Source organism: Panthera uncia, chromosome B1 (genome assembly GCF_023721935.1).
Source record: "Panthera uncia isolate 11264 chromosome B1, Puncia_PCG_1.0, whole genome shotgun sequence".
In the NCBI taxonomy this organism is placed as follows: domain Eukaryota; kingdom Metazoa; phylum Chordata; class Mammalia; order Carnivora; family Felidae; genus Panthera; species Panthera uncia.
In genome coordinates, this window is record NC_064811.1 from 174935687 (window position 1) to 174962861 (window position 27175).

A 27175-nucleotide genomic window follows, 5' to 3' on the forward strand; every position below is an offset into this window, starting at 1 on the left:
TTTACAAAGACGTGCCCCACTCCCTCCTGCATGTCACTTTCTCTCCCCCTAAAAAGTTATAATTCACAATCAAAGGGCTGAGACCAAAGCTACTTAACAAAAGGGAATTTCTTTTAAAGTTGAGATTACCAAAACATACAACCTGATCTCTTTATTTCATTTCTTCTGAGCGGTGGCCAGCCAGGAGCCACCCAGCCATGGTCCTGTGGGGGGGTGGGGTGCAGGCATGGGGGGTCCTCCTCTGAAATGGCAGCCAAGTGTGCAGATGGTTATGTTGGAACCAGCAGATATCGGGGGGGTCTCTTCTGCCTTTTCTCACACCCTCAGGTGTGCACGGTGGCGTGTTTTTAAATTGAGCATTTTAACGTCGGATGTTTACTTCTGCTGTGTATATACTTTCTGGGCTTTATTTTGTCTTAAGACAGGGTGTCCTGTTATCTCTATCCGGCCTTCCTCTTCCACATGAAGTAACCAGGGTGTAGTTCTCTGGTATTTGCTGCCTGATACCTCGATGGGCTTGGAAAGTGGGGGACTTCTGCTCACTGGTTTCAGAGGACGCTGCCTTTGCCCAGGGGAGATGTGGGAAACAGTATTCATGGATCGCAACGTAGCTACATCCAGAGTCACATTTAATTAAAGTACAACAGTAGACTTTGGGGTGGGGAGAGCGAGGGGGTGAATTTTAGAATATTAGAGCGGAAGAGGTCCTGAAGACATCTAGATAGTTCCTTACCTAATAGAACCTATATACTTGTTTCTTTTACTGTCTAGACCACTTTGGCTGTTTTGAGGGATGTTGGTTATTTAGATCTTCATTCTGGATCAGGGAAGTGGCTTTTATTTGCACTAAAAAGAAATGTAAGGAGCTTTTAATATTGCGATTTGACTCATCAGTATGACACATTTGTCGTATTCTGTGTAAAGTGCTCAATGCTTGAGAATTCTGATGCTTTGCAGAAAAAGATGAAAAAGTTCCTTCCACTTCTGTTGAGTTTCTTTTTTAAAAAAAAAAAAACACCATAATAAAACTTAGCGTTCTGTTCTTCCACAGGGGGGAAAACGGTTGATGTGGCAGCTTTTTAATTCCGGAAATCTTGAGCCAGAGTAATTAAGGACGGTTTTTCATAACTTTAACGGGCACAAGGAGACTGGGCAGTGGCCTAAAACAGCTTCAGTGAATGCAGTGTTCTGTTCTTCGGGCCAAAGTTCTGCTTTTTCAGGAAGACTGACTTCATTGTGTGCCGCACGTGAACGGACCATCTCCAACCGTAGAGAAAGCACTAGCATTCGAAACTGGCATCCCCCTTGGGTGTGCGGCATGCTTTCGCCTCGTTTTCTTACTGACTCGAACATAAAATAAGTAAATAAATAACCCCAGGACCATTTAAATCTTGAGGGACCGCTTTCCCTCTGAATTCATCTGTGTTCTTGGTCAGTTGATGTTTCTAATTAGAATGTAGCTCTAAGCAGACACTGACGCACAGAAATGTCAGTCTCATGATTTGTAACGACTACAGAGAATCCCATCTTACTGGTGTGTCGGAGTTTTTAATCATTTCCCCAGTGTTGGACCTTTGAAAGGGTTACCAGTTTTTCACTGTTTTATAAATAGTGTTGCTATGAGCAATCATTGTATAATTTTTGTCAGAGAGAAAGGCCTACTTCCTGGAAGCAAGTTCCTGAAAATGGAAATATAACAGGTCACATGTGTATTTATCCTTACTTCACCACCGGCACATTTTATGTAAATGTAGCTTTTTTTTTTTTTTTTTCAGCTTCCACCAGCTTTGGGATTTATCTTTCTTACTGGCTTTTGCTAGTGATGACAGACGTGTCATAAATCTAACACTTTTTCATTTGAAGTTTTCAAATTTCTGGTGACGCGGTATTTTGCAGGTAAATCATTTACGGTCTAATCCTGGCGTACGGCTTTACTACAGAGAATGTGGGTACGATCACATATTCGCATGAATTCTTTATATAGTTGGAAAAGTAAGCTTTTCAAAAAAATCTCATCAGTGTGTCATAGTGTCAAGAACTTACCGGATCCTGGACACAACATTTAACACTTTCTGTGTTATCTGATTTAATCACGATGTCCTCGCCTCGGGACAGTATTACGTGGTGGTTAAGAGTGAAGTCAGATAGATAGTCCTGGGTCCAAATTTCGGCTTTGCCACTTCCTCCTTGTTGGCGAATACCTAACCGCTCTGAGCCTCCCTCGCCACCTCTGTATATAATGAGGACAGGATTGTAGGTACTTCATAGTGTTGTCGTAAGGACTAAGTGACATGATACAATGACACCCTAAGTGCATAATAAGTGCTCGATAAATGTTAGCTGCTACTGCGATCACCGTTTTTTCTTCTGTGGTTGCTGTATGTCATTTACCTTGACGTATATAACAGCGTGCTGGTAACGTGGAGTCCTGGATAATCGATGTGATGGGTCTTCTGAGACTGTGTTCTCTGCTCTTGGAGGTCTTTTGGAGTCCTGCAAATCAGTATTCTTCTGTCCTTCTCGTTGTCCTTCTAACATTTCATAACTTTCTTCGGGGGGCCCTAACATACAGGACTACAGTTCCTTTTATGCACATGTGACTTTCTCAGATGCTGGGACCCTCCATATGAAAGGCCTTGACTTAGACTCCGGTATCCCCTGTGTCTCCTCACACACAGTAAGATCTCCCTATTTAGATACTGAGTGAATGGCTGTATTCTGGTGTTGCTTTTTCTAATGTTTATTTATTTTTTGTGAGAGAGGGACAATACATGAACGGGGGACAGGCAGAGAGAGGGAGAGACACAGAATCCAAAGCAGGCTCCAGGTTCTGAGCTGTCAGCACAGAGCCCGACGCGGGGCTCGAACTCACGAACTGCGAGATCATGACCTGAGCCGAAGCCGGACGCTTAACTGACTGAGCCACGCAGGCTCGCTGGCTAATATTTTAGCTTGAAAATCAAGTTTGTGTGCAAGAAACTTGAGATGACCAGCTTCTGTTTTAGTAGATAACACATATTATGAACCACTTTTGTATTTGTGATCATGTTTTTTGAGAGGAAAAGGCTGTTTTCCTCATTTTCTGAATCTAACGACAGGGCACATTCCTTCCGTCCTAAGAATCCTGGCACCTTGCAGGAGCCTGTTGGAGGGTGGGGACCTGCGGGAGGTTGTGAACCGTGCAGCTTGGCTGCTCGGTTTTCTGCAGCCTTGAGTGGAGTTTTCACACCTGGGAGGCTTCTCGGCGCCTGCAGCTTTCATGCCCCCCCTGCGGCTGGCAGTGCTGCTGGGGGTAGGGCCTCCACGAAACCAGTTACCTGGCTCGGTAGGATACTGGGAATCTGGGGTAGGGGGCACTAAAGCTGTCAGTTTAATAAAAAATTCATAACGGGTGCTTAATGGTCTACTGCAAATAATTGCAACCCTGGCAAATGGGTCCGCTCCCCCAAAACCAGCTGCAATCCCACGCGCTCGGGTGGCTGCAGGAGGCCTGTGGGCATTCTGCCCGCCAGAAGAGCGTTCTCAGGGGAAACCATGGAAGCTGAGTGTGTCCAGGCCTTGGGGGTGATCCTGGGGACAGAAAGAGCAGAGTAGAAATGTCAGGTAAGGAAGCAGGCGACAGGGGGCTTAGAACCAGGGTCGCAGACCTCGTCCCGTCTCCCCGGGGATGCATAGCTCTCCATGGCACTTGGAACAGACCCGACAGACTCAGAGGGTTTCTGACTTAGAAGGTCGCGTTTGGACCAAATGACTTCCAACTTTCCGTCCAGCTCTAACGTGCTACACCACTTTGGTTCGTGTTATGGCCTTGGTAGCATTTTAGTGTTTACATTTTTAACTTGCGTTTTTATGTTTTGGAATCTTTCCTTAGTTGGTGTCAGAGTATGGCTCTGATACCCATGTACCCGTGGTACAAGCTAATCATTTGAAATTACCTTTTGCAGTTGTTGGGTGTTTATAGTAGTTTGGCTAAGGAACTTCAAATTACATTCAGTTCATATTGTCCAAAGCCACGGAAAAATGCTCGAAGCAGGAAACGAATGTCCTATCGCAGAACTGCAAATATGTCAACACTTAGTTCATTATGTAAGAAGAGTGTTTTTAGATTGCTCCTTTAGAAGAGACGTGTTCTGGCATAAAGAAGCAGTTCCCGCTTTGGGAGGTCTTGGACGGTCGTGGCAAAGAGTAAGCATCCCAGAGATGGCTTCCCAAGGTCACATTCCAAGCCTGCCACTCGCCTGCCCTTGACTCGGGGTATGCCACATAACCACCCTGACCTCGTTTGTAAAGTGAGGATGACCCTCCTAGAGACATCTCACAGACGAAATGAGAGGTACATTTATAGCTCTCGGTTCACTGCTGGCACGTGGGCGTGCCTCATCAGTGTGAGAGTTCCGCTGAAGGTGAGGCATTTCACAATACGGTATTTTGACGCCAAGGACTTTCTAATCATCCCTTGTTGGCTTAACTTTGGGTTCGTTAGAATTTTTTTTAATTTTAAATTTATTTTTATTTCTCGAGAGAGTTGGAGGGAGAGTGCATGCAAGCAGGGGAGCGGCAAGGGGAGAAGGAGGGAGAGAATTTTTTTTTTAACGCTTTGTTCATTTTTGAGGGACAGAGAGAGAGCGTGAGCAGGGGAGGGGCAGAGAGAGGGGGAGATACAGAATCTGAAGCAGGCTCCGGGCTCTGAGCCGTCAGCACAGAGCCTGACGCCGGGCTCGAACTCACGAACTGTGAGATCACGACCTGAGCTGAAGTGGGAGGCTTAACTGACAGAGCCACCCAGGCGCCCCTGGGGCCCTGAGAATTTTCAAATCAGTTCTACTAAGTGATGGCTGCCAAAGGGCTGATGTTTATTTTCAGTAGCATCTTTCCCCAGTCGGCAAACGTTTTGTGTCCTTGGTTTGGTCTGTTTACTTTCTAGGTTTACGTAGGGGGATTTAGGCAGTAGCAAGTGCTGTCCTCAGCTAGAAGCTAGTTACTGAATTTTCTCTGAGCGACAGCACAGTGCCAGCCGTGAGAATAGAGAGAGGGCAGGGTGCTGCTGGTAAGTAGACGAGGTGGAGGGGAAAGTAAGGAATGGAAGTCCTCACTGCTCTTTGGGATTTAATGGTCTAGTTGGAGAGAGATGAGATCCGGGCGTGCAGAGGACGCAGATTTCCTCTGGGTGTTGTGGTAATCCATTAAGTTAACTGTCTGTTTTTACTGGACCCCATTAGTCATAACATAGTCTTATGCTGGTGCTTTCAAATCCCCACACAGACCTACCCAGGATATCCTCTTGCCAGTGTGAAGCTGGGCTGTTTACCTAGATAACACCTTTGGTCGGCTGCGTGTCGAGATCATTTATGCAGGGCTTTGTTGAAGGGCTGCTACGGTCTGTCCGAATCCCATCTGCCCCAAATGCTAATTATGAACACCTCCTTGGCAGCTTCTCCGGGCCCTAGGGATCCGCGCTCAATTTGCCACAACATCTAGATAAAGACCTCCGGAGTCAGTCCATGAAAAGGAAGGTGAGGAAAATAGCGGCAGATGCTGTCTTTGTCTGGAAGGATGGCCTCTTCGCCACAGCCATTAGAACGTTCTCCATGGTGATGCAGATGAGAATGTAGGCGGGGAGGCAGGGAGCAGGGCCGGTTTGCGATTCCGGGCTCATATCTGTTCTCTTGAGTCCCTTGTCTGTAGACAACGCACTACCTGCCCTCCTCCCGGCTTCCCCAGTCCCTGGGCGCTGCATTCCTCTGTGGAATGGTCCCATTATGAAGGCACACCTCATTAACACACTTTCTCTCTCCTCCTGCAGGGGAGTTGCTGAGTCAGCCCAGACCAGAAGGAGTGGCCGAGATCATTTGCCCGAAGAACGGCAGCGAGCGAGTGAATGTTGCATTGGTTTACCCACCTACACCGACTGTGATCAGCCCCTGTTCCAAGTGAGTTCCAAACACGGTAGCCCCGGTCGCTCACTCCCCATCCTGCTCTGGTAGGTGTGATACAAAAGGCCGAGTGAAAGTGCCTTCCAGGAAACTTTGGATGCTCTCCCAAGGCAGACCTAGGTATCTGGGTGACAGAGGCACCATGGCTTATGTAGCAAACTAGGAATTTTTATTTTTTATTGTTTATGATTTTTTTTTTTTTTTACTTTTGCTGATTAAAAGTGAGAGCATTTGAAAAAAAGCATTTTTTAACAGCTTTATCGAGCTGTCATTTCATAGGCAATACAGTTCACTCATTTAAGGTGTGTAGCTGGTTTTTAGTACATTTGCAGGTATATACATCCAAAAAGAACATTTTTTTATGGATAGTGAGTGCCCTCTAAGTAAGAAAAGCCTACAGCAAATCCGTGGTAGATAATTTTTTTCTGTAGGTCTCTGATTCTCAGCCCTTGATAATCATGGCTGTGCAGATTGCCCCCACCGTCCCCCAAACGGCCTGAAACACAGAGAATGTACACGCGTGAACTTTTAGATACGGTGTTGACTTGGCATTACAGATCGAACTCCTCCTGTTTTGGGTTTTTGTTTAGTTCTTTTTGTAGTGTTAAGAACCACAGGCCACTTTTAAAGTGAGATAAAATCCCTTTTTGCTGCAAATCTTGCAAAGGAGCAGGGCACAGTCTTCTTGGAGATGCTCCGGGAGACAGCAGCGACGTGGCTTGTAGGGCAAGGCATTCATGCGGCAAGTTTGTGTTTTTCTTCCGAGCTGACCCCATAGAATTTTGTTTTCACAGACGAGCTTTTTATAGGGAGGTTCTGCAGTTTGCATCTGAAAATGGTGGCCTGTCCACCTCACCTTGAGAGACTCGTTATGGGGTGGGTTCCACAAGAGCCCCTCGAGGTAGGAGCTCAGGCCTCAGCCCGGAAGTGTCCGTTTGCCTGACTTTCACGTGTTGTCTGCAGAGCGAGGTGTTCAGTGGGTGCTCATTCCTTTGCGGCTGCAGTAGAAGGGTGCTTTGTCCAAACCAAGTGACTCATTAGAACATCCCTAATTCATCTCTGCTGGAAGATGTCACCAAACACCCACGGGAAACTTATCTGATGCTGTGTATTGAGAATGCTATTTTAGCTAACACGCACATGGTCTGACTCCTCACGCACGGGGCCCGTAGGACATTGGGAAATTGTGAAGCACTTCTTACGAGTACATAGTAGCTTCATACTAACCAGAGCACCCCTTGTCCCTGTCTGTTGTGTGAATATATCAAACACAAATGTGATTGTTCTTTGGTGGACGTTGGCCCCTTTCTTTCAGAAACACAGGGGGGAGAGGATGAGGGGGCTTACAGAAGTAGCAGGGGGTGAGGGAAACCGTTGCACTGGCGTAGGTTTTCCTGAGCCAGCACAGACGTTAACCTCTTGTTTCGCCGTAGCCGCGTGGCATTTAATAGGCGAGATAGAGGTAGAAGTTCGAGTATCAGTTTGCACAAGAAACCACAGTGGCAGCCAGCCAGCTTTATCGGTGCTTTCCCATGGGCTTCTCGTTGTGCTGCCGCAGAAAGACATTTATACCAGCCTGGAAAAAAAAATGCTATCACCTCCTCTGTCTCTCACACGTTATTATACTTAAATTGAATAAGCAGCTTTAAGGTCTTGGGTAATCAGAGCCGCGTAGCCTCAGACATCTAGATGCTGGAGAGAATACCTTTAGGGACTGAACTGCTTTTGACCTAGCTATGTGAATAGTTTTATTTCAAAATGGATTTTTTGTTTTGTTTTGTTTTAAAGCCTCATACAATGGACAGCGGGTTTGGAGTGTAAGTCTCAATTCTAAATGAAGGAATATCCATGAAAACAAACAGACACTCAGGTCCGGCCCTGCCCAGTGGAGGTCTGATTTATGTCGATGACTGTGTATTGAAAGCAGGAGATTTGGGGGACTGAGGAGGAAAGCCGTCACAGGTGGTGGTTATTATGTAGTCACAGCTTGGGTCTGAACCTGACGATTAAACTTGGGGGTGCCAACAGGCAGTAGAAATTAGGAATCTGGACCACTGCACTGGCTTTGCAACTCTAGGCCCGTTAACTTTTTAGCAAGGCATAGTAGAGTGATCTTTTACTTCTCTATCATCCCACTAAGATGCAGGTGGGTGGTTGAGATCCATCTTTCTTAATCGGGCATATGTATGTGAATTTCCAGAGGGAAGGGCCAGGCACTAGTCTTTGGAAAAAACGATAGTCCCCCTGATGATTCTAATGTGTGTATGCCGGACTTTCTGATCTCTGGGGCCCCCTCCATGACTGTAAGCGTGGGCTCCCTGGCCAGTGGGCTTTTATCTTTGTCTATAGAGCCTGTCTCTGGTCAGCAACCGATTGTCAGCACCAAGGCAAAGCTGATCCGTGTGCTACATGGATCAGTAACTTATTGTTCAAATCAGGAAAGGATTGAGGTTGACAGGAGGGCTCTTAATAATTATTCCAGGACAGCAGGCCAGCCAGTAAACTCTTCAAGGCATACAAGAATTATCACCCTACTCCTATGTCATTGATCTAGATCTCATGGTGGTTTTTTGAAAAGACAGTCCAAGCTCTTTAACCAGCTTACTCCTCTCCTTTACAGGTCAAATCAGAGACTTGTCATTTAACTGCCTGCCTTTGACCATGTGTAAAATAATGGTGCTGCCATACGCTTTATAAAGAAAAACCATCGATGACTGTTACTTAACTGGATCTTCCTTATAAATTCCAAGTTTTTCTATTTCTCATTTAAAAATTTTTCTGTGTTTTATTTCCCTATGGGGAGAGACAGAGAATAAAGAGTAAGTAGTGATTTTTTTTTTAAGACGATTTACTTTCATCCATTGTTTTGATGATTGGTGGTTGGGGTCCCTACCAGCTTTCCATTGGGAAAAGATCGCATGAAAGAAATGCCTCTACTGTACCTCTCCCTCCAGGGGGATACTGAGGAGCTGAGTGGCTTCTTGTCTTTGCTAATTATCAGATAGAAATATGAGTCCTCTCCATACTCTGGCTCTTCTGGGCTGATTTTCAAGGATATTTGCTTTTGAGATGAGGTGAAGACTCACCTAGTGACACATTTGCTAGGTGGCTCTGAAAACTTCTGACCTCCTTAAGGATGTGGATTCTGTCTGATACACTTTTTAAATAATTCAGTGATTATTGACATTTATTATGTGGTTCACAGCCATCACCACTATCGAATTTTAGAACATGTTCATCACTCCTAAAGAAACTTGTGCCCTCTGGTGTCTAATACAACACATATAGTTCCGGGCAGGCAAGAAATTTTTTCGTGCCGCTTTCAGAATGGCTTTGCTGCTTAGGGTGTTGGTATTAAGCAGATTTGTGAGTTTCAAAGAAATTCTCATCACGTGTTATTCTTGGCCTCGTTCAGTCTAAAGGCAGTGAATTGACTAGCACCCCCACCCCCAATGCCAGCCCCCCATTTATTGGACAGTAGAGAAGTGGGGCTGCTTGCAGGGAGACCTGCCTCCTTCAGGCTTGCTTGCTTGCTTGCTTTCTTTCTTTCTTTCTTTCTTTCTCCTTCCTTCCTTCCTTCCTTCCTTTAGTATAGGAGGCAATGTTTTAAAACACAAACTTATTTTGTAGAGAAGCTTTGGGTTCACGACAAAATTGAGCAGAAGGTACAGAGAGATCCCACATCCCTCCTGCCCCACTCTGCACAGCTTCCCTCAACCAGAGCGGCACATTTGTGGTACTAGATGGGCCCACACTGACACATCATCGTCACCCAAGCTCCACGGTTTACTTCAGGGTCCACTCTTGGTGCTGCACGTTCCATGGGTTTCTATGTCCGCCATTGTAGTATGAAAGGCAGTATTTCCATTGCCCTAAAGGTCCTCTTCCTCCTTCTCTTTATTTATTCCTCGTCCCCGCCTCCTCCTTAACCCCCGGCAACCTTTGACCTTTTCTCTTCAGCTTCAGTGAAGTATAAGCGACAAATAAAATCGTACGATGGCTAAAGTGTTCATCGTGGTGATGTGATATATGATACATCGTGAGAGCTTCTCACCACCTCGCTAATCACCCCGTCCGTCACTTCCCATCCCTTTCCGCCAGAAATTCTGGTCGGCCAAACTGACCCCTAGGCATTAAAGGGATACTGAGTCTTGGATATTATGAGCCGTTAAAGGCAGAGTCCTACTTTCAGTGGGAAAAGTAAGGAGAAAGTAGATTCATTGTTTTAATTTATTTTTGAAAATTTTATCTGTGAATTCCTGTCTTTGTCCTGCTGCTCTGTACATTGAGACACTTAAAATTCCAGTTCAGAAGGGAAGTGTGAACTTCTTTAAGCGAATGGCAGCTCACTGTTTGCTTTTAATTTTAGGTACCCTGTACAATGTTCCTCTTTCTCATTTCCAAAGAGGTTTAGAGGAACCCAGCCCCCACCAAGTATATACTCAGATAAACTGCTAGATAACCCAATCTATCTACTGCTTTTCATTAAATAAGTTCTTTTAATGTTTATTTTTTTAATTTTTTTTAAAAAATCTTTTTTTAATTTTTTTAAAAAATTTTTTATTCATTTTTGAGACAGAGAGAGACAGAGCATGAACAGGGGAGGAGCAGAGAGAGAGGGAGACACAGAATCTGAAACAGGCTCCAGGCTCTGAGCTGTCAGCACAGAGCCCGACGTGGGGCTCGAACTCACAGACCATGAGATCATGACCCGAGCCGAAGTCGGACGCTTAACCGACCAAGCCACCCAGGCGCCCGTAATGTTTATTTATTTTTGAGAGAGAGAGACAGACAGACAGGACATGAGCAGGGGAGGGGCAGAGAGAGGGGGAGACACAGAATCCCAAGTAGGCTCCAGGCTCTGAGCTGTCAGCACAGAGCCCGACATGGGCTCGAACTCACAAACCGTGGGATCATGACCTGAGCCAAAGTCGGATGCTTAACCAACTGAGCTGCCCAGCTGTCCCTCTACTGATTTTCATTTAAAAGACAGGATCCAATAGGTTAGCATCTAGAAATGTGTTACCTGAAGGCATCCTGAAATGCAACCCACATTCTTCCATGTGGTTTCCTAATGGACCCTGGAACATACAGGACATAGGAATATATCATTTTTATTTCCTGACAGTTGCCGTTTCTCTTGTGGTGGTTCCGTGTCTGTCTGCACTCCATGTGGAATGGTGGCAATTAAAAGGGAAGCAGATTCTGATTTGGGCAGGTCATGTGTTACAGAATTGGAAAATATGGGCCAGTTTGAAAGTTGTCAAGCTAAGCTTTCTCCTTTTCCAGAAAGTGCGACTAATGGTAAAAGGGCCGAGACACTGCATCTCAGAACTACCTCTTACACTTGGGTTATTGTATATATACGTTTGTAAGTAGTCCCAAAGATACAGTGATTGCTCCGCATGAGAATTTGGCAGTTACATTGTTACCACACAGGGATATTTAAGACCAATTGAAATAGCCCTTTATAAAAAGTAGCATGAAGACACTGTCACCTTTATCTCATCAGATAAACGGGCAAAGTAGGTTTAATTACACTCAGGTTCGTTAGTATGGACCCAATAATTTCTTTTTACAAGAGCAACGGAGCAGCACAAACTTGGCTTTAGAACGATGGGGGATTTTTCAGTGACCACAGGATTGTGAAACACGGAGGGTGGGGATGGGATGGTATTTCAGAAGGAAAGGAAGCGGAATGTGGAGGTGGCCTGTGGGGTGTATCACGCTGATTTGTGTTGATTTGCTTTGTTTTTTGTAAGGAGTGAGACCGCTCATTGCCTCGGTCCTTTCACAGGCGAGGGGGAATAGTGTCTCTTGATTATTCAGTGCCCCATCAGCCACACTGATACTAGAATTTGTTCCCTCTCTGCTTAGGTATCTCCATACTTTCTTGGAAAATTAAGTGGAAAAGATAGTGCTTCTTTCCCTTATGTCATCATTTTTACTGTACCCAATCTGTGACTTTAGGAGCACCAAGTTTTAAGGGTAAGTCTCCGGGAAGCAGAGAGGGTTTCTTGAATTAGGGACTTCCTAAGGACTTGAGAGTTTAGGGGGAAACGGGGGTGGGGTGGGCTTTGGGATGAAGAGACCTCTTCATATATAGAGCAGGGCATTTTAAGGTTACAAATCTTTTGCTTATTCAGAATCAAGACAACACTGAGAATTAAGAATCAGGAAACTGCTTGATTCTTTGGCCTAACTTATTATGATATTGCGTATGTTAGTAATCTCAGTTCCTTGCTGGAAGAAAGAAGGCATTTTATTTTTAAGATTACCTTTATTATTTTTGTTTTTAGAGACAGAGAAAGAGCATGCATGCGCGAGCGGGGTAGGGGCAGAGGGAGGGAGAGAGAGAGAGAATCCTAAGGAGGTTCCAGGCTCTTGGGGAGCCTGATGCGGGGCTCGATCCCATGACCCTGGGATCATCACCTGAACCGAAATCAAGAGTTGGATGCTCAGCCGCCTCAGCCACCCAGGCGCCCAAAAAAAGTCGTTTAAAAAAATGTAATATGCACGAATGTAACATCACGAAAAGCTCGAGCGGATCGACACAGCAAATAGCTTCTTAAAAGTAGTGTTTGCCTTTATTTTCTCAAGGCAGTTTGGGTGCTGGAGTTACACTGCCCGAGTGTGAATCTTTGCCATTTGTTGGTGCCGTGGCTGTAGAGCTCTGTCAGAAGCGGATCCCAGAAGCGGTTGTCTTGTGGGGTTGTCGTGAGCATTTAGAGAGGCCATTGCTGGGGAGGCCAGGTAGCATTATTCCTTCCACAGAGCAAACAGCGCTCAATAAACTCGGTTGCTGCTTTTTCCACTAGGAATATTAATGGTGTGCACCATGGGTGGCATATCAAGGTAATCATAAAAAAAACTTCAAAGGCAGATATAGATACTAGAATAAAATGTGCTCACCGACTTGCCTAGCAACATTTACTTATTTAAAAAAAATTTTAATGTTTATTTTTGAGAGAGAGAAAGTGCAAGTGGGGGAGGGGCAGAGAGCGAGGGAGACACAGAATCCGAAGCAGGCTCCAGGCTCCGAGCTGTCAGCCCAGAGCCCAACGCGGGGCCCGAACCCACGAACGGTGAGATCATGACCTGAGCCGAAGTGGGGTGCTCAACCGACTGAGCCACCCAGGCGCCCCAACATTTAGTTTATTAACTGAGGTGCCTGCCCAGGGAGGGTGCACGTTTGTGCTGGACAGGTGGTGGCAGGGGGGCTGGCCTGCGTTGCCAAGTAACCCCGGAAGATCCGTTTACAAGGCCACCTGGAGTGTCCTGGCCCCATCCTCAGGGGGAAAGTGGGGATGGATGAGTGGTATCATTTCTTTCATATTATAATCACAAACGCCTGCAGTGCCAGATGAACAAAACCCCCCAACGCACTGGCTCACTGGCCCCGCACCGCCCTGTAAGTCACATAGGCCAGGGGTCTCTGGACTCCAGACCAGGCCACGTGCCGACAGTCACAGTCACCAGTGACGCGCCTCGGCCTGAAACCCACACCGTGGCTCCCAGTTCAGTGCTGTTTTCACACAAGCTCTTACTTACGCATTTGTCTTAGCATGTAGTATCGTAACAGAGCCTTGCACATACGGTAAGGCCAACAGATCAGGGAGTGACTGCCACTGAAAAAGACAGCTTAGGACTCACAGGGCCCTAGAGGAGGGTGTATGCTGTGCCATGGAGGGTGGGGGTGGGGCGGAAACGAGGCACAGAGAGGGGACTGTGACCAAGAGCGCGAGTGAGATTGCCGAGGGCGGGTGCTGGCTGGGCTCCACAGGCCTGAGTGGCTCGGGCGGGCCTCGGGCACAGGGAGGGTCCCTGGTTGCCTGGCACGTGGCCCTGGAGTGAGGGGGGCAGATAGAGGGTGGCCCGCAGTGTCGGAGCCTGATAAAGGCGGTGGCTGCAGGGTGCGGGCTCCGGATAGTGGGTGGGTACCGAGTGGGTACCGAGAAGCGCGCTCACGTCGGTGTTGTTTAGGGTCTCTAGGAACCTGCTAGTGCGGGGGGAGGGGGGGCCTCCAGGGGCAGCGAGGGCCCGGATGTCGAAGAATCCCAATACAGAAAATAAAAGACCTGATTAATTAATACAACATGGTAGAGCCTCAGTTAGCCTGAGCTTCTAAATACCTGGACTGTGTGTGCTGTGTTCCAGCAAGAGCAGGTGCAGAACCCCGAGAGGATTCTGGGTCTGAGCCCCCACGCTGTCCTTTCCCCCAGCGCCCCACAGCAGCTCCCTTGGGTGTCCCGTGGGCTCTAGGCTTCACTGGTGTGAGTTACTGTCTTGCCCCTCAACGCTCCTCGTCGGTCTGCTTCCCGCCTGGGGGAGTGGCGTTGCTTCGCTCCCGTCCACCGAGCCAGGGGCTGCGGCTGCAGACACACAGCCTTCCCGAGACCTGTTCTCCCGTCTTATCAGTGTATCTTGACACGAGCAAATTTGGCCACACAACCGTCTCTTTGGCCCTTCCTTTCCTCTAGATGCACCTGTCCCTGCCAAGATACCTGTGACTGAGTCTCAACTGGCCTCCGTCCCTCTAATGTCTTTTTTTTCCCCTACGAACCAATATTATCTTTGAACGTCGGACCCTGGCCACTTCTGTGTTTAAAAGCCTCAAGTGGCTTCCTGGTGATTATAGGCTCTGGGTGCCCTTGCTTCGACATCCTTGTGCTTCTGTCTTACGTGTGGCTCAGGGGAACAGACAGCCAGACACAACTGTCTGCATTTCCGAAGGCTTGTTGGGTTCCGTGAGGAAAATATTTGCATCCCTCTCACAAACCCAGAACTCGAACCACCAAAGTTAACTGCGTGGTGGAGATGGGAGTTTTCACACTGCCATCCTCTTTACGTTAGATTTATTTTCTTATTACTCGAATTTGAGGCAGTTGTCAAAACTTTCTCTACTGGGAAGTTTGCTATATATTAATAGGCCTTCAAAAAGTCTTCGTGGCTGAGTGCCATAGAAACACGAAGCTATCCCCAGGGCTCCGAACATCCCAACCTGGCTTTTAGCTGTCAAGCACGCTGTGGAGTCAAATAACCCTTGCTAAAGGCTGGCTCTCTCGCACCCTGGTGTGTTCCCTCCAGAAGTTATTTAACTTCTGGGAACCTTCATTTCCTTCTTGGTGAATGTAGAGTAGGATGGAGCTTACCCCATAGGCGTGTTATGAGTTGAGGATTAATCCAGTAATGCACTGTGGTGAGTGGGTGTGATTCCTGATGTGTAGTAAGTTGTTAGTAAATGGAAGGTGCGTTTTTTTGGTAATGTTACTAATATTTTACAAAGTTTCTGTGAAATCAAGCACCATTGAGAGATGGGGGGGGGGGATGGAGGGGCTGCATGTCATTATAGGAAAGGTGACATAAGGGATGAGGACCTTTGACCTCTTTCTCTCTAATCATTTTGTCTGAATTGAATGCCACTCTGTTTAATTAGGTGGCAATACAGGAGTTTATTTTATATTCATCCAACTCCAGCTTTTAGTTTGACAGCCTTGCCTGTATGTAACATTGCAAGTGAAATCATGCCTTTTAAGGCCAGTGAGACATCGTAAAAGTTCTCACTTTTCAGTATATATTCCTATTCCTAGAGGGCTGTTTAGCTCGCACGCGCGAGCACTTGTGTGTGTGTGTGTGTGTGTGTGTGTGTGTTTCCTGAAAGGACTCAGTGCTGTGGTTAGTGTTTGGGGTTCTTGATTATAAATCTCATTCAGCTGTGAAATTACAATGGCTTAGGTGCTTATTACTAATTTGTATAGTTCCTCATTATGCCTAAACTTAATGTCACAACCAGAAGTGTTCGACCAGCCTTCTAGTGAAAAGACGCTTTTCTTTGTAGGATCCTTAGTTGCCTGACACATTTTTATAAGGAATTCTAGAAGTAAAAATTAAAATTGGTGCAAAAAAAAAAAAACCCGATTCCTAGTTTTGCTTCCTGTTCTTAGAATTGAGAATATCCTTCTGTCACCTTTTGTCATGTGTGTGCTTTCTTCTGCTCTACCCGTATAGGAAGAACGTTGGTGAAAAGCACAGAAACCAATGACTTCTATGGCTATGGAATTTCCGTGGAGAAAAGAGAGCATCAGAACTCACCTGGACCATCATTTTGTACCCGGCAAACCCTCCACACTCCCACGCGCGTTCCGTGAACTTGAGTAATAACTGTCCAGGGTGCTTGCAGAGGAGGGAGCGCACCTGGCCTGTAGATGAGGTGGGGGAGGGGCGGGGGAGGACGGGGGTGGGGGGGGGAAGAACATGGAGCAAATGTTTTACAACCTGAACCTCAGAACTGTGATCCTCCAAGGAGAGCGCTACTTGAAGAAAAGAAAAAAAAAAAAAAAGTCGAATGGCTTCTCAGGGATTTTGTTTTCTGTGCACATATAAGCCATAGTTGCAGTACAGGTGGCCGTGTTTTGAGCACTCAGATTTCAGTTCTGTTAAATGTGAAAGAAGGATCGACTGACCGTTCATTGCTGTTCCGTAACTAGTGTAAAATATGTATATGTTTATCTTTATTTTTATAATATGCAAATACATTTAAATTTATACAGTTCGAAGCTTCTAGGGTTAGTTAACACTGGGTGCAATATTCTGCATGAGGACTGTGCCAAGATGGGGCTGGTTTCTTATTTTAGCAAAAGGCCTTTCTGTTCATTCTTTAATCTTTAGTCCTTCTGAGATTTTAAAAAACGCATCTGTCTGCCCATGGATTAAGTGCTGGTTTGCAGAGGTTGTGATAATCAGCAAGAACCTTACCTGTATTTCAGGCAGTGTCTCCTCCCCTTCTTTTAAATAAAGGTCCCTGCCTGCAAGCCTGTTCCTTGGGCAGGCTGGTGGGATTCTTGTTTTTCTTTGCCCACATTTCCAGTGGTGCTGGGCAGAATGTTCCTTGCTCCCAGCTTCCTGTTGACATTACGTTGTCACTAGATGATGTGCTAATGGATTCTTCAGGGGCAGAGGACAGAGGGGTCGTGGAAGCCTGGTGGTAGGATTCTTCAGGGGAGGGGGACAGAGGGGTCAAGGAGTCCATGGAAAATCTGAGTCTTTCAATAGCTTAAGATAATCAGGAGTCAGTTGTGAATGGTGCAAAGAGCTTTGCTAATGAGTACTTCTCTCTCTCTCTCTCTCTTTCTAGAACAGAGTCTGTGAAATTTAGCAGAGCACTTTGAAAGCCCTTCACATCTGGTGGTCAGACCTTGAGATAGTGAGCTCCCTAACTGGAGAGCATAGTCCCGCATTGGTTATTTATAAATACAGAGCCTCTGATTGGATGGTCTGCTGCCAAGAACTAGTAAAACCATTGTTTTAAAATCTCCACCAAGTAAAACGTGAAAAGCAAAGCAAATTGCTCTCGTCTACTCCTAATTGGGGCCAAACAGTATCTGCTGCAATAGTAACACGTTCCTTGAAGAGTATAAAGGACTCTGTTTACAGCTGCCTCCTCTGTGTGTTGATGGAAGAATGTGTAAGACAAACTGTTTTCTCACCAGTGTAAGGCATGAAAAGTGAGTCAGCTGGTATTATTCTTTTCCTTCTTTTATAAAGTATTGACTCTTGGAATGCCACTATACAAAGTCTCAACATATTTTTTAAAAGAAACAAGCAAAGCAGCTGCATTGTGAAAAATCTTAAGTTGAGTTTTGTAGATTTTGTGCCCCAGGAGTTGACTTCACTAACTCCAGAACCTCAGTGAAACAAGTATGATTTGTCATGATCATAAAATCAAATGGGATCAGACTATTTCTGCATTTTTTGATACTTGAATACGACACCTCAATCTTGAGATTTCGTTTTCTTTTAGAACACAGTCACGAGATTACCTGCTTAATCCTTTGGTCACAGTTCTCTGTGTGCGTGTGTGCGTGTGTGTAAACTGAATGGTAACATTTAATTGCTTTATGGACCATTGAATTGTTGGGCATAGGAGTTTTGTAATTGGCACGAGACAGTTCCCAAACTGTCAAATTAACTGACTTTGACCAGTCTTTTTTTGCAAGGACACTTAAGGATGTGACTTCGGGCTAACTCCCCAGGGGACCATATTAAGTGAAAAAAAAAAAAAAAATGCTCCTTTGGGTGACATACCCTGCAAGGTGTTTATTATAATTATGAACATAAATGCCCACATTCTTAATATCTGCTATTTTTTGACAAGTGATGTTTTGTGCTGTCACCTGAACCCTAGAGAAGCAGTGTAAGAAGGAATCTTGGTGTCACATGTGTTTCGGCAAAAAGGTCGTCATGATTGAGGGTCATGTGACCAAAAGAAGCTCCAGAAAAGCTTGAGAACTTGCTTCAGGGTGGGGGGGGGGGTTGGAGATACAGAAAACACTCTGCTCTACTGGAATTTTCAGTGTCTGTGCAGGAAATTCCGTTTTCTCTTTCCATACCTGGGAAGGCTCAGCCAGCCGAGGTGGACGGGCAGTTCACAAAGCACAAGGGGGAGTCTTTCCAGACCAAGTAGTCCCTCGCCTGGCAAACAAACGCCCTTCAAGTCTGTTATGGTTTCTATTCTTGCAACCAATGGTATCAAAACCGCTTCCTGGAATTGTAAAAGTGCTGCCAGAATAAATGTTTTTCCCCCTTCCAAGAAAAAAAATGACAGTGCTCATATTTGACATTTGTGCGTTGGACTCTTTTGAATGAATAAAAAGGAAAGGGTTTGGTATAACTCCTGATGGGGTGTGTGTTCTTTTTCATGCCACAGTTTGTAAATTGTCATTGTGGTTTCCCACTTAATTGTCGTGACTGGGCAGAAATTAAAAAAAAAAAAAATTCAAGAAAGTTCAATAAAAATACAAAGAAATGGTTAAGCAATTATATTTCCGGAGTTTAGTTATTTTTGTTTTTGATTTCTTTACTTTCAATTATAGAAATATGATTCGTAGTTTTAGTTCGTAGGTCACTTCTGAGCTGTGGGAGATGGATGATGCCAGCCCTGTGGGGGGGGGGGGGGGGAGTCCCCACAAGGAAGACTGAAGGGTCCCTGGTTAAAACCCTGCCTCTCTTCAGACTAGAGATTCAATTCTTGAATATCAGCTCTCACTTCAGTCAGACCCTTTTTCAGTGATCTGCGATACTCTTAAACTTCTGAGTCTGTGACACGGTTGGCAAATCCCCTTTCCCTGAGCTTTTTTTTCAAGGGTTCTTAGCAGAAGTCTTTGCCACCACCTTGTAAATATTGGCCCGGGCGCCAAGAGGGGTCTGTACTCACAGGACCTGCAGGTACTGGGTCCGAGGCTCTATTCCCCCTATGGAAAAAAAAAAAAAAAAGTTGATAAGGGGAAAAAAGAATGTGGGTGCTACTCGCAAAAGCAACACCCTCCGGGAGGGACCGGGAGCAGGAAAACCCTCCCTGAGGCCCAGGGCAGAAAGGCCCCTTGACCCGGTACTTCCTGAGAAAGCAGGTGACGCCTCTAGGGGCCCCAGCCTCCAAGTGCCTCTGCGGAACAGCTGAAACCATGCTGTGGCCATCAGAATTTTCTTTTTTTAATGTTGATTTGTTTTGAGAGAGAGAGAGAGAAACAGAGCACGAGCAGGGAAGGGGCAGAGAGACAGGGAGACACAGAATCCGAAGAAGGCTCCAGGCTCCGAGCTGTCCGCACAGAGCCTGACGCGGGGCTCCAACCCACTGACTGCGAGGTCATGACCTGTGCCAAGGTCGGATGCTTAACCGAGCCACCCAGGCACCCCCAGAATTTTCTAAAGGATAGCGAAGCAGGCCGTGTGCTCCCTGCAGATAGGCCTGCCCCGGCAATGTGTCCAGGCCCGTGGAGTCCTCCCTAGTGCTCCCTCTCCTGTTGAAGAGCATACAAGGAGCAGAAGTCCTCATTTGGAGCCCAGTTTTAGATTATTTTTTTTTAACCAAGAAACTCAGAGTTCTTTAAACTTGCTGAGCAGGTCACCGATCAGCAGGTGCCAGTGGTGACAGCCACTGCACATGATTTATCGCCCAGCTCATAACCTCTCAAGGCTGTTTGTGAGCTTTTTGAAGTCGATTCCAGGTTTGCTTTGACTACACGGTGCGGCTGCTCAAGCGTTGAATTCAAAAGCCCAGGGTTTCCCTTGTCCACCCCTCTGGCGCCCAGCGGTCCTGGCAACAAGGAAGGGCCTCACCTCCTAGAACTTGACTCTCTTGCACCGAGTAGGGAGGGGACACACAGTTGCTGGAAGAGGTTTTATTGAGCAGAGGAGGCTTGGAAGTTATCTGGGTTAGAAGGCATAAGAAAATTCACCTGGCAGCAGAAACCCTATTTGAATATTTCAGCTCAAGGGAAGCAGTGCCTTTTTCATGTGCATATACGAGAAATATCTTTGAATGAAATGATTCCATTCTGACTCTGAGATTAATTGAGAGTTTTCTCAAACGGCTCCATGAAACTGTTGTATCTCCTGAGATGCTAACTCGTGCTCCTCTGTAAAGGAGTCCTGAGCTTTTAGTAAGTGTGAGAAATGCCGCATGAAATAAAGCAGCACAGTTTTTGCCGCAGGCCTCTGAGAAGCTCTTGGATGCCACTGCAATCTGTGAGTGGCCCAGAGGGGAACGGACCTCCATGCAGCGTTTCTCCACGTGTGAATGTGGAAGGAGGCCCTTCCCGAGTCATCTGCAGATGCCCTCGGGGACCGGGTTTTCCAGGGTATGGGGCGTGTGGTGCCAGTGCTATCGGGCGCAGGTGTGGTTGCTTCTTTGCTGCCTTTTATGTTCGTAGGAGGCAGGGTAGCGTTTTGCTAGAAAACTGGTATTTCTTCAATTTGAAGTTGAAAGTAAGTTTTGCTGCATCTGGAATGTTTCAGTGCAGCTAGAGTTTTCATAGGAACACAACTGAAATTTGAATGAGAAAGTTGGTTAGATGTGTGAAAACTTGAATTAGTTTTTGCAGAAGACCCTTATAGATTTAACATTTCTTCTCTCTGGATATTTTACTGAAGCCAGACCGAAAAAGGAATCCCGTTTTCACTCATCAGAAACAAAAGCAGAATCTCCATAACCGATCTGGGATCCGTAGAACAGAACACATCCCTTGGATTTATATTATAGTCAGTACTTGAGGAACCAAATCATGGCATGAAATTAAGTTGGGTACAGGCCACATGCCCAGTTGTGTTGAGGGATACGTGTAATTAATGCCTGGCAAACCAGTGATCCGTTCACTCTTTTCTTTCCTACTCCAGAGAGTATGCCAGGATGGTGGATGAGCAAGACTTCCAGAATGACAGGGTAAGGAGCTCAGTGTAAATTCTCCCCAGCAAAACAAAATAGGGAGAATTGTTTAAAAACCAAAACAAAACAAACAAAAACAAACAAAAAAAACACAGTCATTTAAAATCCCCAGAAATCATCCTAAGGACATACAGCAAATGGAGAAATATCCATTCAAGAAAATCTACTAAATACAAAATCAGCCAGGGTCTGTGACCTTTAAGCCATGACCTTCCTGACCACACCCCCCGCCCCCACAGCTCCAGGTTCCAGAAGTGGTACCCTAGGCCCTCTACTTTGGGCAGATGTGGCCCAGAAGATGGAGATTCTCTCTCCCCTCAACTCCCCACTGGGGGCTGCGGTTTCTCCTTGGGAGAGGCAGGCTTCCTGCATTTCTCATCCTCCTCAGCCCTCTGTTCCAGAAGCTCTGTTCCAGGCAAGAGGGACCGGGAGGACGAGGGCCATCTCCTGTTTGCAGGTGAAGCTCTACCGCAGGCAGGGCAGAAAAGGATCCTGAGGCCTCAGTGGTCCCTGCCTCTCCTCACCCCCAGGAGAGGCAAGCGAGGAAGACTGCTTCCTCCTCCCTCAGTGCCGGCTTGAAGAGCAGGGGTGTCATGGTCAGAAAAAGTGGATCCCACCCTCAGTGCAGAGTCGCAGGGGTTTGTCCAGAGTAAAGGCAGGCCATAAGGATGAAGGCCCCCACAGCTCTGCCCAAGAAGACCGACTTTATTTGGAACAGGGCCCGGGGAAAGGCATATGTCAGGATGTTGGGACAACCAGGGGATATCTTGGAGGCCAGTAGCTCCAGGATCCAAGGGAAACAGAGCAGCTAATGGAACCAGGGAAAGAGCCAAGAAGAGAACTCCTGGGATCACAGTCAGTTCTGGGGGTGCTCTAGGCTGCACCCACTCAGGAGTCATCAGATCAGGACATGGGGCAGACTCCAAAGCATCCTCCAGGCACTCACAGCCCCATCACCACAGGGCAGAAGCCTCACTGGCTCAAGGGGCTCCAACATAACCTCTGAGCAAACTCAATGAGCTACTCTGGCTAAGGGGCTACTCCTACAAAGGCAGGCTTGCAACTAAAACCACACTTATTCCTGGGAACCGAGAAGACTGTGCAAGTCCAAGACTGAGCTCTCTCAGGAGTGATCGGAGAGGACCTCCTTGCTACTAGTCCCTGGCTGAACGTGGAGCCCAAAATGTAAATTCCCTAAAGTGTGATAGCAACCTACAAGCTACGCACACGCGTCCAAAAGTACAGGGTGGACATCTAATGGCTGGAGGGGGCTAAAGCACAACTTTGGACCAGCAAGGGACTTATGCAGAACCAGGGGCAGCCCCTATGTTGCTGGGCTAAAAGATAAAAACTAGGGAGGAAATCTGAGCAGGGATATCAAAGAGCCCCAGTAAAGGAAACTACGTAGGTGATGGTAAAAACTGTGTGATTGCGTATGCCTTCTTTCTTCTCTTAACTGATTTAAAACAATCGGACAAAACAATATGTATATAAGAGAATGTACACGAATGTAATATATTCAACAATATAAGCACAAAGGAAGCAAGTGGAACTCAACTGCAATGGAGTAAGGAATTGACATCACATGGTAATTGAAATCGAAAGGAAGAAAGGAATGAAATTTACCAAAAGGTAAATAAGAAAGTTATTATAACAAATGTTATGGTATATACTTCTTCTTCTTTCTTCCCTCAGCTTCTTTAAAAATATTATATAAAGCAGGTGTGCCTGGGCAGCTCAGTCAGTTAAGTGTCCGACTTCAGCTCCGGTCACAATCTCATGGTTTGTGAGTTCGAGCCCCGCGTGGGGCTCTGTGCTGACAGCTCAGGGCCTGGGGCCTGCTTCCGATTCTGTGTCTCCCTCTCTCTCTGCCCCTTCCCTGCTTGTACTCTCTCTCAACAATAAATAGATGTTTAAAAAAAATTCTTTTAAAGACAAAGGAAAACGATAACCCAATTTTAAAATGGGCAGAGGATTTGAATGGACCTTTCTCCAAAGAATATATACAAGTGGTCAATAAGCACATAAGATACTCAAAGTCATCAGCTCTGAGGGAAATGCAAAGCCAAACCTGGGTGAGATACCACTTTGCTCCCACTGTGATGGCTACAAAAAAAGAAAGTAGTAAGTGTTGACAAGGATGTGGAGAAATTGGAACTCTCTACGTTGCTGGTAAAACGGTGAAGACACTTAGGCAAATGGTTTGGCAGTGTTTCAGAATTTCAAACATACAGTTACCTATGACTGGGCAATTCCACTCCCGTGCTCCAAGTTTATACCAAAGAGAAATAAAAGCACACCTCCATCCAGAAACTTGTCCACAAATGTTTATGGCAGAACAATTCATCGGAGCCAAAAAGTAGAAACAATCCAAATAGACATCCACTGATGAATGGATGACTAAAATGTGGTTTATCCACAGAATTGAAACACTATTTGGCAATACAAGGAAATGAAGTGCCAATGCATGCTATCACTTGGAGGAATGTTAAAAAGCCAATCCTAGGAGATCACACATTGTATGATTCCATTTATATGAAATATCCAGTACAGGCGTATATTGTGGTTGCTTGGGGCTGGACGGAGGAGAGTAGGGAATGACTACTAATAGGGTGATGGGTTTCTCTTAGGGCCCATTGTAGCAGTCAGGGTATCCAGGGAAACAGAGCCAGTAACATGTATTGGAAAGGGATTAACGATACGAAACAGGCTCCCACGATTCTGGAGGCTGCCAAGTCCAAAATCTGTAGAACTGATGTCTCCGCGTGAAGGCCATCTGGCAGGAGAATTCTCTCTTACTCAGGGGAGGGTGAATCTTTTGTTCGCCTCTGACCTTCAACTGATTAGATGAGGCCCACTCATAGGGGGCAATCTGCTGAAGGCCAAGGATTCCATGAGAACGATTTAGAGAACAAAGGGAGTGATGGAGCCAAATTGAGAATGGAGTGATGAGGTTTTCAAGTGAAATAAAGGAAAATATTTTAGGGCAAAGAGTTGTTAGACTGCTGGCCAGCATCAGGGTTGAGTCTGAGGATGTGAAAAGATAGGGAGCCAGCAGGCTATGCCCTGATAAAAGCCTTCCACAACATTGCGCCTACTGAATACAGTTGATTCCATGGTCAATTGGCATAAACCTAACTCAGCTCTATTTCTGCCACAGGTGTGCTTAAGACTATCAGAGCAACCACACCCAATTCTAAGGGAGACACTTTGCCCACAGCTCGTGCTAGCCCTCTGCCAGTCCAGCATGGCTGGTTGAAGTAGGCATGGGCATCTGGTGGCCATGTATGCAAGCACGTTTCCTGCTCTTGGCATCAGACACGCAGGGACCAAGCCAACCAACAACAGGAGCAGGGGGAAGGTCGTGACATGGAAAGAGGGATCAGAGTGGCGATTGTGACCACTTCCATACTCAGTAAAGATGGAGCAGAGACTTGGCTGAAGCAGAAGAAGCTGGCTGGAAGAGAGGAGAGCTGACCAATGCAGGAAAGCATTCCAGAGACCACACCTGCTGTGAGTGAGTCTGCAGACAGTCCCTGGTCCCTAGAATTGCCTCCATAGTTCCAGTCCAACTATGTTATCAAAATGAACCACCCATTGCTAGAGGCAACTTGAATGGATCTCTGCGTGTGCACCAAAAACACCCGGCTGGAGCAGGACCTCTTTCCGTTACCAGCCGCTCATTACACACTAAGTGCCATTTGGCACGCTGGAGATTCAACACTACTTGAGGCAGACTGGGCCTCTGCAGAGACCTGTTTTTCTTGTGGTCACAGTAACGTTCACGACTCACACTGAATTCCTTACCCCCAACCCCATGCCCTGCACTTGCACTCCCCTGGCCATGTGCTTGGACTACCCGTGTTTAGAGTGGATTCTCGTCACAGAATTCCCTTCACCTGCTAAATGCTACCCTTTGCTTGTAGCCTTCTGGCAGCTCTCAAGCAAAATTCATTTCCTTCTTTCTGGTACTACGTAGCTAGCGCTTCTGTAGCCATCATGGCACTCCTGCCATTCTGCCTGGAGTTAAAGTTGTTTACATGCCCATCTCATCTTCAGGAACTTGAACTCCTTGAGGTCAGGAAATAGGCCAGAGTCCTCCTCCCCTAGGGCCTATGACTGAACCTTCCACACGAGATCCCTTCAATGCATATTAGTTCAACTGAATCAAATTCAACCTACGAGGAACTAAGGAGGGAGAAAGTGAGGAGGGCATTCACCCTTTTCCCTCATTCCCAGCTTCTACATCCAAGCATATGGTCACAAAATGGTGGCATGTATCTGAAGACTTGTCCAGCTGCCTTCCTACAAATCCAAATCATCACTAGCTCAGACAAGCTTGTTATTTTTTTTTTAAGCTTTGGCACGTGGTCACTATCGCCTAGCTCTGAAGAAGGCATGGTGAAATATTCCCAAGTGCTTTGAACTGGCAAACCCGTGTTTATACAATTACACGAAAACGAGCTAATGTGGTGGCCTTGCTGAGGTTTAATGATGTTGAGGTCAGGAAATTACAGTCCTCTGACTACATGTCTCCCTGCAGATTGGTTTGTATCTCATCGGAAAAGAATCTCGAGTTGGAGCTATTCCTTCATGCATAGGGGGCTTGCTATAAATAAGGGGCTAGAGGAATGAATTCTTAAGTGCATTTTATTTCATCCTGAGAGACACAGATGAAGATAAGTGGATGACTGTCAGCTTCCGGGCTGCACCAGAAAATTTCACTAACTATTTGCAGGTGGCAGCAACACAAATAATAAGGGACGTCTTCTCACGAGTCCGGGCTCCTCTCTCAATCCGTTCTGCCAGGCCCCTCTGACATTGCCAAGACACAATGGACATGGGCCAGAGATGCAGCCAATGTAGGGCCAGAAAGTGCACTTAGCTTGCAATCAGAAGACCTAGTTGAAGACCCAGAGAGCCACTAACTAGCCATGGGATCTTGGCCACATCTCTGACTTCATGAGATTGCTCATCGGTATACTCAATAATTGCTTAGGTCCCTTTCACAGTTTGAGTTACATCTATACCAGGTCATTACACTATTGTCCCACATGATGACCTTGACTCACCAACATTTGGGTCGTTGTTCTAACTATACTGAACTACACACATGTCCTGACCTGGTTCTCCTTGTGACTAAGTCTGCGTCTGTCCTACAGTGGGATTTGGCTGGGCTGTGACACGTTTCCTCTTACCCATGCATGATATTAAAGAACCAGCCTCTAGGACTTCTGTCTCCTCAGCAGCAGGGTCTAACAGTTACTGAACCAATTCATGTGGTCACTGGCCTCTGAGGAATTTATCATAGTGTTATTTTTAAATTCAAGTGAAAAGAACTAAATGTTCAAGTTCTTAAGTGGAGAGGTTGGATGAGTGATACATTTTCTGTGCAAGGGTGATCTCTTGTAAAAATTCAACACAGTTAAAGAAAACCAGTACATCTAGCTGCACTAGAAATGTTTAGACCCAGGGACGCCTCTAGCATGTTGTTCTTGAAACCCATGTTTTTGAAAAGGGATTGACCAGGCTATAATGTGAGGCATTTCTGAGGCCAAACTCCCCAGATGAAATCTAAAACAGACTTGTGTCAGGGTGCCTGGGTAGTTCAGTTGGTTATGCTTCTGAATCTTGATTATGGCTCAGGTCATGATCTTAGGGTCGTGAGATCAAGCCCCACATGAGGCTCTGTGCTGACAATGCGAAACAGATCCTGCTTGGGATTCTCTCTCTCCTTCTCTCTTGGCCCCTCCCTCCCTCTCTCTCTGACTCTCTCTCTCAAAATTAATAAACAAACTTAAAAAAAAATAAAACAGGAGTGCCTGTGTGGCTTAGTCAGTTAAGCATCTGACTTTGGCTCAGGTCATGATCTCACAGCTTGAGGGTTCAGGCCCCACATCGGGCTCTGTGCTGACAGCTCAGAACCTGGATCCTGCTTCAGATTCTGTGCCTCCCTCTCTCTCTTTGCCCTTCCTCCACTCGTGCTCTCTCTCTCAAAAATAAACATTAAAAAACAAACAAA

The 27175-nt window shown here is 46.2% G+C and overlaps 1 long non-coding RNA gene across 4 annotated transcripts; it reads left to right on the forward strand.

Moving 5' to 3' along the window:
* Positions 1 to 219: 219 nt before the first annotated feature.
* Positions 220 to 21182, forward strand: LOC125923399 (uncharacterized). 4 transcript variants are annotated; one of them, XR_007458023.1, is made up of 7 exons: positions 220 to 1896; positions 5432 to 5513; positions 5804 to 5930; positions 8554 to 8752; positions 11811 to 11921; positions 15942 to 16143; positions 21105 to 21182. It is a non-coding gene; the product is annotated as an uncharacterized LOC125923399 (long non-coding RNA). The 4 variants fall into 4 exon arrangements; XR_007458024.1 differs by lacking the exon at positions 21105 to 21182 and adding an exon at positions 17068 to 18020; XR_007458022.1 differs by lacking the exon at positions 21105 to 21182 and adding an exon at positions 17073 to 18020.
* Positions 21183 to 27175: the final 5993 nt, after the last annotated feature.